Source organism: Schistocerca piceifrons, chromosome 5, assembly GCF_021461385.2.
Source record: "Schistocerca piceifrons isolate TAMUIC-IGC-003096 chromosome 5, iqSchPice1.1, whole genome shotgun sequence".
Taxonomy (NCBI): domain Eukaryota; kingdom Metazoa; phylum Arthropoda; class Insecta; order Orthoptera; family Acrididae; genus Schistocerca; species Schistocerca piceifrons.
This window is the reverse complement of record NC_060142.1, coordinates 139,675,751-139,689,230: the sequence shown is the minus strand read 5'-3', so window position 1 is coordinate 139,689,230 and position 13,480 is coordinate 139,675,751.

The following is a 13,480-nucleotide window of genomic DNA, read 5'->3' as shown; positions in this document are numbered from 1 at the left end:
CTGATATCACTTCAGTTTTATTCGATGATTTACCGTCTATTACTACGAACTGCGACCTTCCAGACAGGAAATCACGAACCCAGTCGCACAACTGAGACGATACCCCATAGGCCCGCAGTTTGACTAGAAGTCGCTTGTGAGGAACGGTGTCAAAAGCTTTCCGGAAATGTAGAAACACGGAATCAACTTGAGATCCCCTGTCGATAGCGGCCATTACTTCGCGCGAATAAAGAGCTAGCTGCGTTGCACAAGAACGATGTTTTCTGAAACCATGCTGATTGCGTCAGTGTGAGTGTGTGAGGAATTTAGTAAATTGTCAGGGGTGCATCGGAAGGAAGCTACTTGATTCCAAGGAGAAGTTCCACAAGTTTACTAGGAGAAAACTCGGCATGGAGCCTATAGTATCTCATAACGACCCAATTTCTGTGCTTCATCATCAATGTGAAGGTACAGTTACCTTGCAATGGGGCATCGGTAACAAGCTCCTTAACTCACAGGAGAAGTCCTTATGGTGACCGTAGCTGCCTGCATTAGTAGCTTGTAGATAAGTCGGCATGGCGCCTAAGGGATTTTATCACGACACAATTTCTGTATAGCATCGTCAATGTGATGGTGCAACGCTTACAGTAAATTGACATTGGTGAATCGGAATCTAGCTACTTGACTCCAAGTAGACTTTCAATGCAGTGACTGTATCCACGTTAGTCGCTTGGAGAGAAGTCGGCATGTTATTGTAGTATTCAATCGCGACGCAATTGCTGTGTTGTACCTTCAATGCTAGGATGCAAGTGTTACAGTTAAGTGCCAGTGGTACATTGGAAGTAAGCTACTTGACTCCCAGGACAAGCTCCATACAGTACCCTTAGCCACATTAGTCGCTTGGGGGTTATTCGGCATGGAGCCTGAATTATTCAATCGCGACGCAATTTCTGTGTTTCAACATCAATGTGACGGTGCGAGGGTTACAGTAAACTGGCAGTGTTGCATCGATATCAAGCTACTTAACTTCCAATAGAAGTCCGTACGGTGACTGTAGCATACAGTCTGGACCAGGCGATTTGCTTTTATTAAGTGACTCGTGAGAAACCCGGCATAGATAGCTTGAGAGAAGGTATGAGTATACAGACTTATATCTCACGAAGGATGTTTTTAATGTAGCTATCCTGTGACAAAGGTAATTTGATCGCGGTGCGTTGCAGTGGGTGAGTGTGGTGGACAAAATGCCGTGCAATATGGAGCAATAAATATTTTAGGTAAAGCTACGTCATATATCACTAATTTTACCGCATATGTGAAAATGTTATTACTGTTTCATTCACGATTCAATGTGATGGTGATAGAGTCCTCAACGTGTTTCATCCATGCTGTGGTGGGTGGAAGTGGGTGATTGTGGTTGACAAATGTCTCAAGAAAAGGCGCGATGTGGAACACATAGTTCTCTTAGAAAAAGCTATATTCTCTATGAATTTTAAAGTTTACAGTATTAGAGAATAAACTCGCTTAGGGCCTATATAATCATCCCCCTACTCCATCCATACTGGCGTTAACATTACGTTTCCTAGAATTCTTTAAGCGCTGGTAATACCACAGGGCCAATGCCAATTTTGTAAGTAGGCTGTTTAGGTTTTATTATTGGTAACGCTACCTCTGTATAAAAATCACTGGCTGTGCTGTGTGCAGTCTGTGTCTAGTTTGCATTGTTGTATGCCATTGTAGTGTTGGGCAGCGGCAGCTGGATGTTAACAGCGCATAGCGTTGCGCAGTTGGAGGTGAGCCGCCAGCAGTGGTGTCGCGTCAGGCGTGAATGGAGGGACGAATGGAGACGTGTCGTCTTCAGCGATGAGAGTCGCTTCTGCCTTGGTGCCAATGAATTCACGGTGTTCTTATTTCAATTTCCAGGAGTGTATATATATATATATACACTCCTGGAAATGGAAAAAAGATCACATTGACACCGGTGTGTCAGACCCACCATACTTGCTCCGGACACTGCGAGAGGGCTGTACAAGCAATGATCACACGCACGGCACAGCGGACACACCAGGAACCGCGGTGTTGGCCGTCGAATGGCGCTAGCTGCGCAGCATTTGTGCACCGCCGCCGTCAGTGTCAGCCAGTTTGCCGTGGCATACGGAGCTCCATCGCAGTCTTTAACACTGGTAGCATGCCGCGACAGCGTGGACGTGAACCGTATGTGCAGTTGACGGACTTTGAGCGAGGGCGTATAGTGGGCATGCGGGAGGCCGGGTGGACGTACCGCCGAATTGCTCAACACGTGGGGCGTGAGGTCTCCACAGTACATCGATGTTGTCGCCAGTGGTCGGCGGAAGGTGCACGTGCCCGTCGACCTGGGACCGGACCGCAGCGACGCACGGATGCACGCCAAGACCGTAGGATCCTACGCAGTGCCGTAGGGGACCGCACCGCCACTTCCCAGCAAATTAGGGACACTGTTGCTCCTGGGGTATCGGCGAGGACCATTCGCAACCGTCTCCATGAAGCTGGGCTACGGTCCCGCACACCGTTAGGCCGTCTTCCGCTCACGCCCCAACATCGTGCAGCCCGCCTCCAGTGGTGCCGCGACAGGCGTGAATGGAGGGACGAATGGAGACGTGTCGTCTTCAGCGATGAGAGTCGCTTCTGCCTTGGTGCCAATGATGGTCGTATGCGTGTTTGGCGCCGTGCAGGTGAGCGCCACAATCAGGACTGCATACGACCGAGGCACACAGGGCCAACACCCGGCATCATGGTGTGGGGAGCGATCTCCTACAGTGGCCATACACCACTGGTGATCGTCGAGGGGACACTGAATAGTGCACGGTACATCCAAACCGTCATCGGTTTCTACCATTCCTAGACCAGCAAGGGAACTTGCTGATCCAACAGGACAATGCACGTCCGCATGTATCCCGTGCCACCCAACGTGCTCTAGAAGGTGTAAGTCAACTACCCTGGCCAGCAAGATCTCCGGATCTGTCCCCCATTGAGCATGTTTGGGACTGGATGAAGCGTCGTCTCACGCGGTCTGCACGTCCAGCACGAACGCTGGTCCACTGAGGCGCCAGGTGGAAATGGCATGGCAAGCCGTTCCACAGGACCACATCCAGCATCTCTACGATCGTCTCCATGGGAGAATAGCAGCCTGCATTGCTGCGAAAGGTGGATATACACTGTACTAGTGCCGACATTGTGCATGCTCTGTTGCCTGTGTCTATGTGCCTGTGGTTCTGTCAGTGTGATCATGTGATGTATCTGACCCCAGGAATGTGTCAATAAAGTTTCCCCTTCCTGGGACAATGAATTCACGGTGTTCTTATTTCAATTTCCAGGAGTGTATATATATATATATATACACTCCTGGAAATGGAAAAAAGAACACATTGACACCGGTGTGTCAGACCCACCATACTTGCTCCGGACACTGCGAGAGGGCTGTACAAGCAATGATCACACGCACGGCACAGCGGACACACCAGGAACCGCGGTGTTGGCCGTCGAATGGCGCTAGCTGCGCAGCATTTGTGCACCGCCGCCGTCAGTGTCAGCCAGTTTGCCGTGGCATACGGAGCTCCATCGCAGTCTTTAACACTGGTAGCATGCCGCGACAGCGTGGACGTGAACCGTATGTGCAGTTGACGGACTTTGAGCGAGGGGGTATAGTGGGCATGCGGGAGGCCGGGTGGACGTACCGCCGAATTGCTCAACACGTGGGGAGTGAGGTCTCCACAGTACATCGATGTTGTCGCCAGTGGTCGGCGGAAGGTGCACGTGCCCGTCGACCTGGGACCGGACCGCAGCGACGCACGGATGCACGCCAAGACCGTAGGATCCTACGCAGTGCCGTAGGGGACCGCACCGCCACTTCCCAGCAAATTAGGGACACTGTTGCTCCTGGGATATCGGCGAGGACCATTCGCAACCGTCTCCATGAAGCTGGGCTACGGTCCCGCACACCGTTATGCCGTCTTCCGCTCACGCCCCAACATCGTGCAGCCCGCCTCCAGTGGTGTCGCGACAGGCGTGAATGGAGGGACGAATGGAGACGTGTCGTCTTCAGCGATGAGAGTCGCTTCTGCCTTGGTGCCAATGATGGTCGTATGCGTGTTTGGCGCCGTGCAGGTGAGCGCCACAATCAGGACTGCATACGACCGAGGCACACAGATCCAACACCCGGCATCATGGTGTGGGGGAGCGATCTCCTACACTGGCCGTACACCACTGGTGATTGTCGAGGGGACACTGAATAGTGCACGGTACATCCAAACCGTCATCGAACCCATCGTTCTACCATTCCTAGACCGGCAAGGGAACTTGCTGTTCCAACAGGACAATGCACGTCCGCATGTATCCCGTGCCTCCCAACGTGGTCTAGAAGGTGTAAGTCAACTACCCTGGCCAGCAAGATATCCGGATCTGTCCCCCATTGAGTATGTTTGGGACTGGATGAAGCGTCGTCTCACGCGGTCTGCACGTCCAGCACGAACGCTGGTCCAACTGAGGCGCCAGATGGAAATGGCATGGCAAGCCGTTCCACAGGACTACATCCAGCATCTCTACGATCGTCTCCATGGGAGAATAGCAGCCTGCATTGCTGCGAAAGGTGGATATACACTGTACTAGTGCCGACATTGTGCATGCTCTGTTGCCTGTGTCTATGTGCCTGTGGTTCTGTCAGTGTGATCATGTGATGTATCTGACCCCAGGAATGTGTCAATAAAGTTTCCCCTTCCTGGGACAATGAATTCACGGTGTTCTTATTTCAATTTCCAGGAGTGTATATGATGATATTAAGGTAAATACTTTGTTTGTTCTCTATTAATATCTTTCATTTGCTAACTATCCCTATCAGTAGTTAGTGCCTTCCATAATTTGAATCTTTTATTAGCTGGCAGTAGCGGCGCTTCTTGTATTGCAGTAGTTCGAGTAACCAAGATTTTTGTGAGGTAAGCGATTTGTGAAACGCATAGGTTAATGATAGTCAGGGCCATTTTTTTTGTAGGGATTTTTGAAAGTCAGATTGCGTTGCGCTAAAAAATATTGTGTATCAGTTAAAGCACAGTCATGTATAATTGTTCCAAAGGGGACGTTTCAATTTAACAATATTGTCTGAACATACTAGAATTTAATTGAAGCTGGAAAGGAATGGAAGTTACTTTATTTCATTGGGCATTAGCAAAGTGGTTGGCGAAAACGCGCCAAGTTATGAAAATGATTATAGTCACTAAGAATAAGCGAAATGTTTATAAGAAATCACTGTAATGCATCGTTCGGTTATTCATATACTAACTACGAGTATCTCTTTCTTTCAGGCTATCTGGATTTTTTCTTTGTGTCTCTGTTGATCGCCGGTTAAGTGTGATTGACGAAAACGCGCTGAGGGATTAGAAACTGATCCGTTTGATATTACGCGGTTTTTAACGTCTGAATCACGAAACCGCCCGAGCATCGTAATACGTCGGACGAATGAAACAATAAACGCATTTTATATGTACGGTAAACTTTGTACGTCACAGAGTATATAGCTTTTCCTAAGAGTATTTATTGCCCTATGTTTCGCGGATCTTTGCTCGTCACACCTACCCACTGCCACGTACCGCGACCAATTGCCCTTACTAACAGTATGAGACCAAAGGATGTCTACTACCAAAACCACCAGTGGGTTGCAGTGGGTCGTCATAGAGAAAATTCTGTTAACACGTACACACACACAAGTCTTTTATATGTAGGAACAGATAAAAATTAGGATTATTCATGTTTTCACTCGAACTGTGGAATATCTACTTCGTCTTTTTGATGAAGGAATTTCGGAAAACTCTATGTAGGATATTATGTTTCATTCCGGTCCTTCAAATCATGTCTACCGTAAGTGCCGAATAATCTGAAGGAGAAAAGATAATCGCAACACCAAGAACCATGTGTGCGACGCAAACGAAAGTTGCTAGGCGTGTTTCTGCAACTGAACGATGATGTCTATTCAAATTTTGGGCCAATCGCATAAGAATGGTGCTAGTAGAGCCGCTACCACTATGCAAATCAGGTTTGCCTTTAATACACGCTGTGAAGGTCGTGAAGGTTAGTTACCTTTGAGACAGGACGTGTGAGTTGATGTTAGTCAAGACTCACTTTAAGGAGTCAAAGAGCTCGTGTGGAAGAGGTCGTGTGATAGAACTACTGGAAGCTCGATGTTCGTTCTGCGGTAATGCAGAATGACTTGGCAGGAAAGTAGACACTGCATGTGGTTTCTGACAGCAGTGATCACGAGAATGTACGGTTGCAAAAAGACCATGCTCTTTATGGCCACATGGCACTATCGAGAGGGATGACCATGGTGTTCAGAATATGGCTCTGGAACATCGCACTTCATCTGCAGTAGCAATTTCAGCAGCAGATGGCACCAGTTGCCAACTACACACATCAAAAAAAGTTTTCCATCACCCCGGTTCCCAGAGCTCCTGAAGCTAGACATTGACTGTGGATATTGTATCACAGACACAGTCCCTTTGTCTGTTCAGCAATGTCACTAAACTAGCCCAAAGATGTAAACAGCCATGCATGAGCAGCGCCCATTAGACGGAGTGGGTCCGAAACCCGATCAGTTCCAGTCATTCTACCACGAAGGAGGTACATGGCTCGTGTTGTTTGTAGTTCAGCCATGCCTAGACGGTCAATACCGCGGTTCCACCTCGTCCGCATTGTTGCTTTGTGCCAGGAAGAGCTCTCAACAAGGGAAGTGTCCAGGCGTCTCGGAGTGAACCAAAGCAATATTGTTCGGACAAGGAGGAGATACAAGGAGACAGGAACTGTCGATGACATGCCTCATTCTTGTCGCCCAAGGGCTACTACTGCAGTGGATGACCGCTACCTACGGATTGTGGCTCGGAGGCACCCTGACTGCAACGACACCCTGTTGAATAATACTTTTCGTGCAGCCACAGGACGCCATGCGTAATAGGCTGCAAGATGCGCAACTTCACTCCTGACGTCCTTGGCGAGGTCAATCTCTGCAACCACCACACAATGCAGAGCGGATTCAGATGGGCCCAACAACATGCCGAATGGACCGCTCAGGAATTGGTGCCACATTCTCTTCGCCGATGAGTGTCGTATATGCCTTCAACCAGACAATCATCGGAGACGTGTTTGGAGGCAACTCGGTCATGCTGAACCCCTTAGACACACTGTCCAGCGAGTGCAGCAAAGTGGAGGTGGGATAGGGCTAGCGTCTATGATTCTTTGATACGCCGCTGGTGTTATGGAAAGCGCCGTAGCGGCTCTACGATACGTGAAGTCTATCCTCAGATAGTGGAACCATACCGGCAGTATATTAGCTAGGCATTCGTCTTCATGGACGATAATTTGCGCCCTCATCTTGCACATTTTGTGAATGACTTCCTTCAGGATAACGACATCGCTCGACTAGACTGGCGACCATCTTCTCCTGACATGAACCCTATCGAACATGCCTGGGACAGATTGGAAAGGGCTGTTTATGGACGACGTGACCCACCAAACACTCTGAGGGATGTACGCTGAATCGCCGTTGAGGGTGGGACAATCTGCTCCAACACTGCCTTGATGAACTTGTGGATAGTATGTCACGACGGATACAGGCAAGCATCAGTGCAAAAGGACGTGGTACTGGGTATTAGAGGTACCAGTGTGTACAGCTATCTTGAACACCGCTGTATGGTGGCAATTTGTCGTTTTCATGAGCAATAAAAAGGGCGGAAATGATGTTGTGTTGATCTCTATTCCAATTTTCTATACAGGTTCTAGGCGCTTCAGTCCGAAACCGCGCTGCTGCTGCGGCCACGGGTTCGAGTCCTGCCTCGGGCATGGATGTGTGTGATGTCCATAGGTTAGTTGGGTTTAAGTAGTTATAAGTCTTGGGGACTGATTACCTGAGATGTTAAGTCCCATAGTGCTTCGAACCATTTCAACCATTTTTGTACAGGTTCCGGAACTCTCGGAACCGAGGTGATCCAAAACGTTTCTTGATGTATGTATTACTAACGATTTACTTCAAGGACAGCTTCGAACCAGACGCCCTGTATCTAGCATTCCATCGCATTCCACGCCATTTGTGATTTCAGTGGTGTCAAACGAGGACACATTGGAGAGCAGGATAGAAATCTGTTGCGTTTTATGGCGAAAGCTGGTTCTGCCTCTGTGGCAGTAATGGCCGTGCGTTGGTTAGAAGGGGGCCAGTTGAAGGCAACCATCATGTCTACGTGTTAGACACACTGAACCTACATCTGGAGAAATGGTCTGAGGTACGGATTAGTATGACAGTAAGTGGTCATCCCACGCACTCTGATAGTAAATTTGTACGTCAGTCTGGTTATTCGACGTGCTATGCTGCCATTCATGAACAGCATTCCAAGGGGGTGTTTTCCGTTAGGATAATGCTCGCCCACGTACCTTGGCCTGCTCGATCACCAGATATGTCTCGAATTGAACATGGATAGGACATCCTCGTACGACAACTCCAGGGTTAGCCACGACCATTATTAACCGTCCCTGTACTGACCGACCAAGTGCAAGCGCCGTGAAACTGCATCGTACAAAATGACATCCAGCAGCTGTACAACAGAATGCATGCACTACTGAACGCTTACATTTGACAGTCTAGTTACAAGGGTTATTAATGTACCAGCATTTCACATTTTCAATGATTTATTTCGCGATTATATTAACCTGTGGTCTTGCAGTGTATATCATTTAAACATGTTACCAAGTCAGATGTATTCCCGAAATTTTAATACTGTACATTACTCATTTTGTGGTGTTGCGATTTTTCTTCCGTCAGTGTAATTGAAGTGCAGCAGAAAAAGGACTACTTGTTTGCAGCAGCAGCTGCCTTCGCTAGGCTAGGAGCTTTTCACACCATTGCAACGCCTTTGCCCAGCTGTGTATTTACATCGAGCTCGAGACACGGCTACCGCACGCACAGTACAGTGTACGTTAACTGCCTGCCCAGCAGTCTGTTGGCACTGTGCGCCCCTGCGGAGAAAGGCTACTGCGCCGTGGCCGACATTGGCACCGGCTGCGTCGGCAGTTGCGCGCCTCAGGACATAACCTTTTACTGCTCAAACAAACGCCGCTGTCCGCAAACAGACACACGCGTCGCGACCCCGCCGTGGCCATCCCCCCCTCCACGCCTCCGCCGACCTCCTCTGCTTCCCTGCCAACCCTGCTGTCTCACGCATGTACTCACACACACACACATACACACTTACATACACACACACACACACACACACACACACACACGCGCGCGCGCGCGGAAACCGTTCCTTATTCCGAAAGGACTCTCCCCCTGGATATTATTTCCGTCACGAGCAATATCGTTCCTAAGAGTCGCGAGGGACAGTGTTATTCGGTGAAATTGTCGCCGTTCGCTGGAGTGGAATATAAGCGTCGTTTCATTTGCACTATAAACGGGGCCGATCGCTCTCTCGAGATTAGTAACTGTTGTTTCACAGCAGATGTCTGGTAACAAAAGAATAGGTTCTCTACATCACTCTTTCCGAAGCGATTGTCTTTAGATACCGTTTCTTCAAGTGAGAGAACACTAAAAAAAACACTCAGCACTCAATAACCATTCAAATAATCATAAGAATTAAAGGAGTCAAGAACTATGAAGTGTTTCCAAAAGCCGCATAGCTGTGTGAAGGTGCTTCATTCGCAATTACCGGTTTTACGTCAGGATAGACGCATCTTCAGCTTTGTAATGTTTCTAGTTTCATAACGAAGACAGACAATTACGGAGTTCCGGCATTCGGAAAGTTATCCGCTTTATGAGTCAAACCACATTGGTGGGCTGTCAGGATAAATTTGAGTATACCCAAATGATGTTTGTCAAAAGTGGATGTAGCTGAATCAACCAGGCGGAATAACACTTCGTGGCATATACTGCAGGATTCGATAGACGCCAGCTGTATACATTCGATGTAAGTAAAACTTAAAGTCCTGTATGACGTGCGTACACCCACCGTATTGCTAACATGCCGAAGTAGCACATCATACAGGATTTTAAGTTTTACTTATATCGATTAATTATAGCTGATGTCAGTCGAATACTTTTATACATCCTACAGGGTGTTATCCGGCCTGGCTCATTCAGTAGTCATGCTCTATACGCTTCTGAAAGCATCTTTCTGGTATACTCAATTTCACTATGACAGTCGACCAGTGTAGTTTGTCTTTTAACATGGGTGTCTCCCAAATGCCGGGACTCGGTAATTTTCCACCTACATATGAAAATATAACCATTACCAATCTGAAGGTGCAACTATACTGACGTGAAACCGGTAATTGCGAATAAAGTACCATCATACTGATAAGAGGCTGTTAGAAACACCTCATCATTCTCGACTTTTTTAATTGTTATAATGTTTGTGATAATTTGAATGCTTATTGATTGTTTGCCTTCCCCAGAAAGTTGTTTGTTCGAGAGAGATGATTTTGGATCTTTCTAAAATAGTGTATGATGCAGCATTTGTAGTCTGTGGTCCATCAGAAGTCATGTGAACAGAACCTGATTGTTTTCCGTTTACTAGTACCCATAGTCCTACGCCCTTTCAGAAACGGCAACACCTTTTGGTGGACCGTTCTGAAAGTATATGGTGTACATAAGGTCCAGGAACACTTTCAATTATTTATTGCACAAGAACCAAACATTGTACAAGTATCATACATATATCATTTTGAAGAGAAACTCTGAAAGTTTCTTTTTTTTTTCAAATATACCACCACAGTGTAGTTTGGTAATTTGCCGATAGGGCTAGTCGCAAACATGGCGACTTCAGTTGCGGAGCGACATTTCTGTGTGTTGGAGTTCGACAAAACCAAGTGTGCTACAGCTGTTTAACAGATGTTTAGAAACAAGGACGGTATGAAGCCATCAACAAGGAACGCCATTCACCACTGGCACAACAAATTCGTAACGACTAGATGCTTGTGCCCGGCAAAGAGAAGCGGACGTCCCAGTGTGAGTGAAGTGATTGTGGAGCGCGTACAAGTGACATTAATATGGAGTCCAAGGAAATCGGTGCGTCGTGCATCCAATGAATTCGAAATGGCTCCGATGACAGCGTGGAAAGTCCTGCGATAGAAGCTGTCTATGAAACCATTCAAATTGGAGCTAGTGCAGAAGCTCAAGGACGACGACAAAGACAAGAGTTTTGAGTTTTGTTCGCAGTTGTAACAACTGAATGAAGATGGGGATGGCATTGTTGATGGCTTAATTTTTAGCGATGAGGCCACTTACCACACTAATGGGAAAGCGAACAGACATAACAGTCAAATCTGTAGTACAAGCCATCCACATGAATGCACCGAATTTGAACGTGATTCCCCAAAGGTAAATGCTTTTTGTGCGTTTTCAGTGTACGGGCCGTTCTTCTTCGCTGAGAGCACTGTCACTGGAGGATATTTCTACTCGGACATGTTGCAGCAATGACTGATGCTTCAAATGCAATCGGACTCTCCGTTCATCTTTCAGGGGGATTGGGCTCCTCGCCATTTTCATATTGAAGTTCGTGGGTACCTGAACACAGAGCTGTCGCATTGATGGACCGGCCTTGCTACAGAAGGGGACAGCTGTTTCATGAAATGGCCTCCACGATCACCATATCTCACTTCGTGTGACTTTTTTTTGTGGGGACACATTAAAGATCTGGTGTAAGTAACGCCTCTACCACGTGATGCAGCAAAGCTCCCGAAGAGAATACGAGAAGCGACTGCCACAGTCGACGATGCCATGCTGGGACCGGTATGGCAAAAATTCGATTACCATATTGACGTCTGCCGGGTCGCTCATGGTTCGCATATCGAATGTTTGTAAAAAAAAAAGCTTTCAGAGTTTCTCTTCAAACTGCAACATGTGTGACACCTATACAACGTTTAGTTCCTGTGCAATAAATAGTTGAAAGTGTTCCCATACTTTATGTACATATTTTACGTATTTCACGATAGCAACTTCGCCATTTGTGTGTTTCTCAAACGATAACTTACCGTGAACTGCGCTAGTGCATATTCCTTCCTGTTAACAGGACATCATTAAATCATTTATTCCTTAAAGAATCGAATTATCTTCGGTAAAATAACCTTAAATGTTTGATCAGACTTTACAAATGAGTTAAAATGTTAAATATTTGAAGTATGTAAGCGAGCAAAAATTTAGAAAAGGTTTAAAGTTGAAGTTAAAGTTTGTTGGAGGTCGCTAACTTATGTAATTGTGAAACACTAGATGGTACAGCACGCCCATAATTAAATGGATCTGAGCACTATGGGACTCAACTTCAGAGGTCAACAGTCCCCTAGAACTTAGAACTACTTAAACCTAACTGACCTAAGGACATCACACACATGCATGCCAGAGGCAGGATTCGAACCTGCGACCGCAGCCGTCTCGCGGTTCCAGACTGTAGTGCCTAGAACCGCACGGCCACTCCGGCTGGCCCATAATTACCGTTCCTGTTTCAAAACGCTGTAGGAAAAGAACCATTACTCAAAATGACATCACATGTGAACAGCGTATTACTGAAGCACGGGGAAAACGTCACGGAACAAAGCATAATTTAACGAAGATTTGCCTACCAGATGGCGCTGTAAGCGTCAGAATATGCACACCAACAGACAACGGGGCACATAGCTCTTCTTCAGTTTGCGTCCGAAACACTCAACATGACTGTCTCGATGGAGTATAGGCAGCAGGTTGTAAGGCTCTTTGACAAGAACGTTGACTGCGCGCGAGTAGAAGTTCCGGACACTCGAGGATATGAAAAAAGACGATGTTCCGATACCAGCTGAGGGTCTGGAGGAAATGATTACTAAATTCTAAAGACAGGTGTAATGTGGCAGAGGGAGGAGAACAGTAGGTACGACGCCTATCGAAGATGTGGGCACAGCATTCCAGGAGTCGAGAGGTAACGTGCAAACTTGCAGTGCACGGGCAATTGCGTGAATGTTCGACTTGCCTGCGAGGATGGTGCAAAAAAATCTTACGAAACTTCCTGTATGTTCAGGAGTTACTTACTGCTGACCTGAAGGACAACGAACTGGATTTCTGATAAAGTACAGTGGTTAATAATTGGCAAGTTTGTTTTGTAGGTGAAAGTGGAATAAAGACTTAATTTCACAAAGCACTGGGGTATTGTGTTCTTGCATATAAAATAATAATTTTAATGTGTAACCTATTTGTTGTTGGCATAATGATTTACACGCATCATAACTGAATATATGAGCACTAGTGACTTTAATGGTAAATTAAAATCGTGACAGAAGTATACATTCCCAATTGTGCAGAACTGCTAAGCGAGTCTGATAGTGTGTGGTATGACGTAGACATTCTTAAAAGGAAAAAAAAATGTGAGAGAAAAAAAGGCAGACTTTTCTCAAGATTAAGTGCTAGCTTTGGATTTAGTGGTAATTCTTACTTGTTCCTTAGTTCAACCGACAATTTTCATACAATATT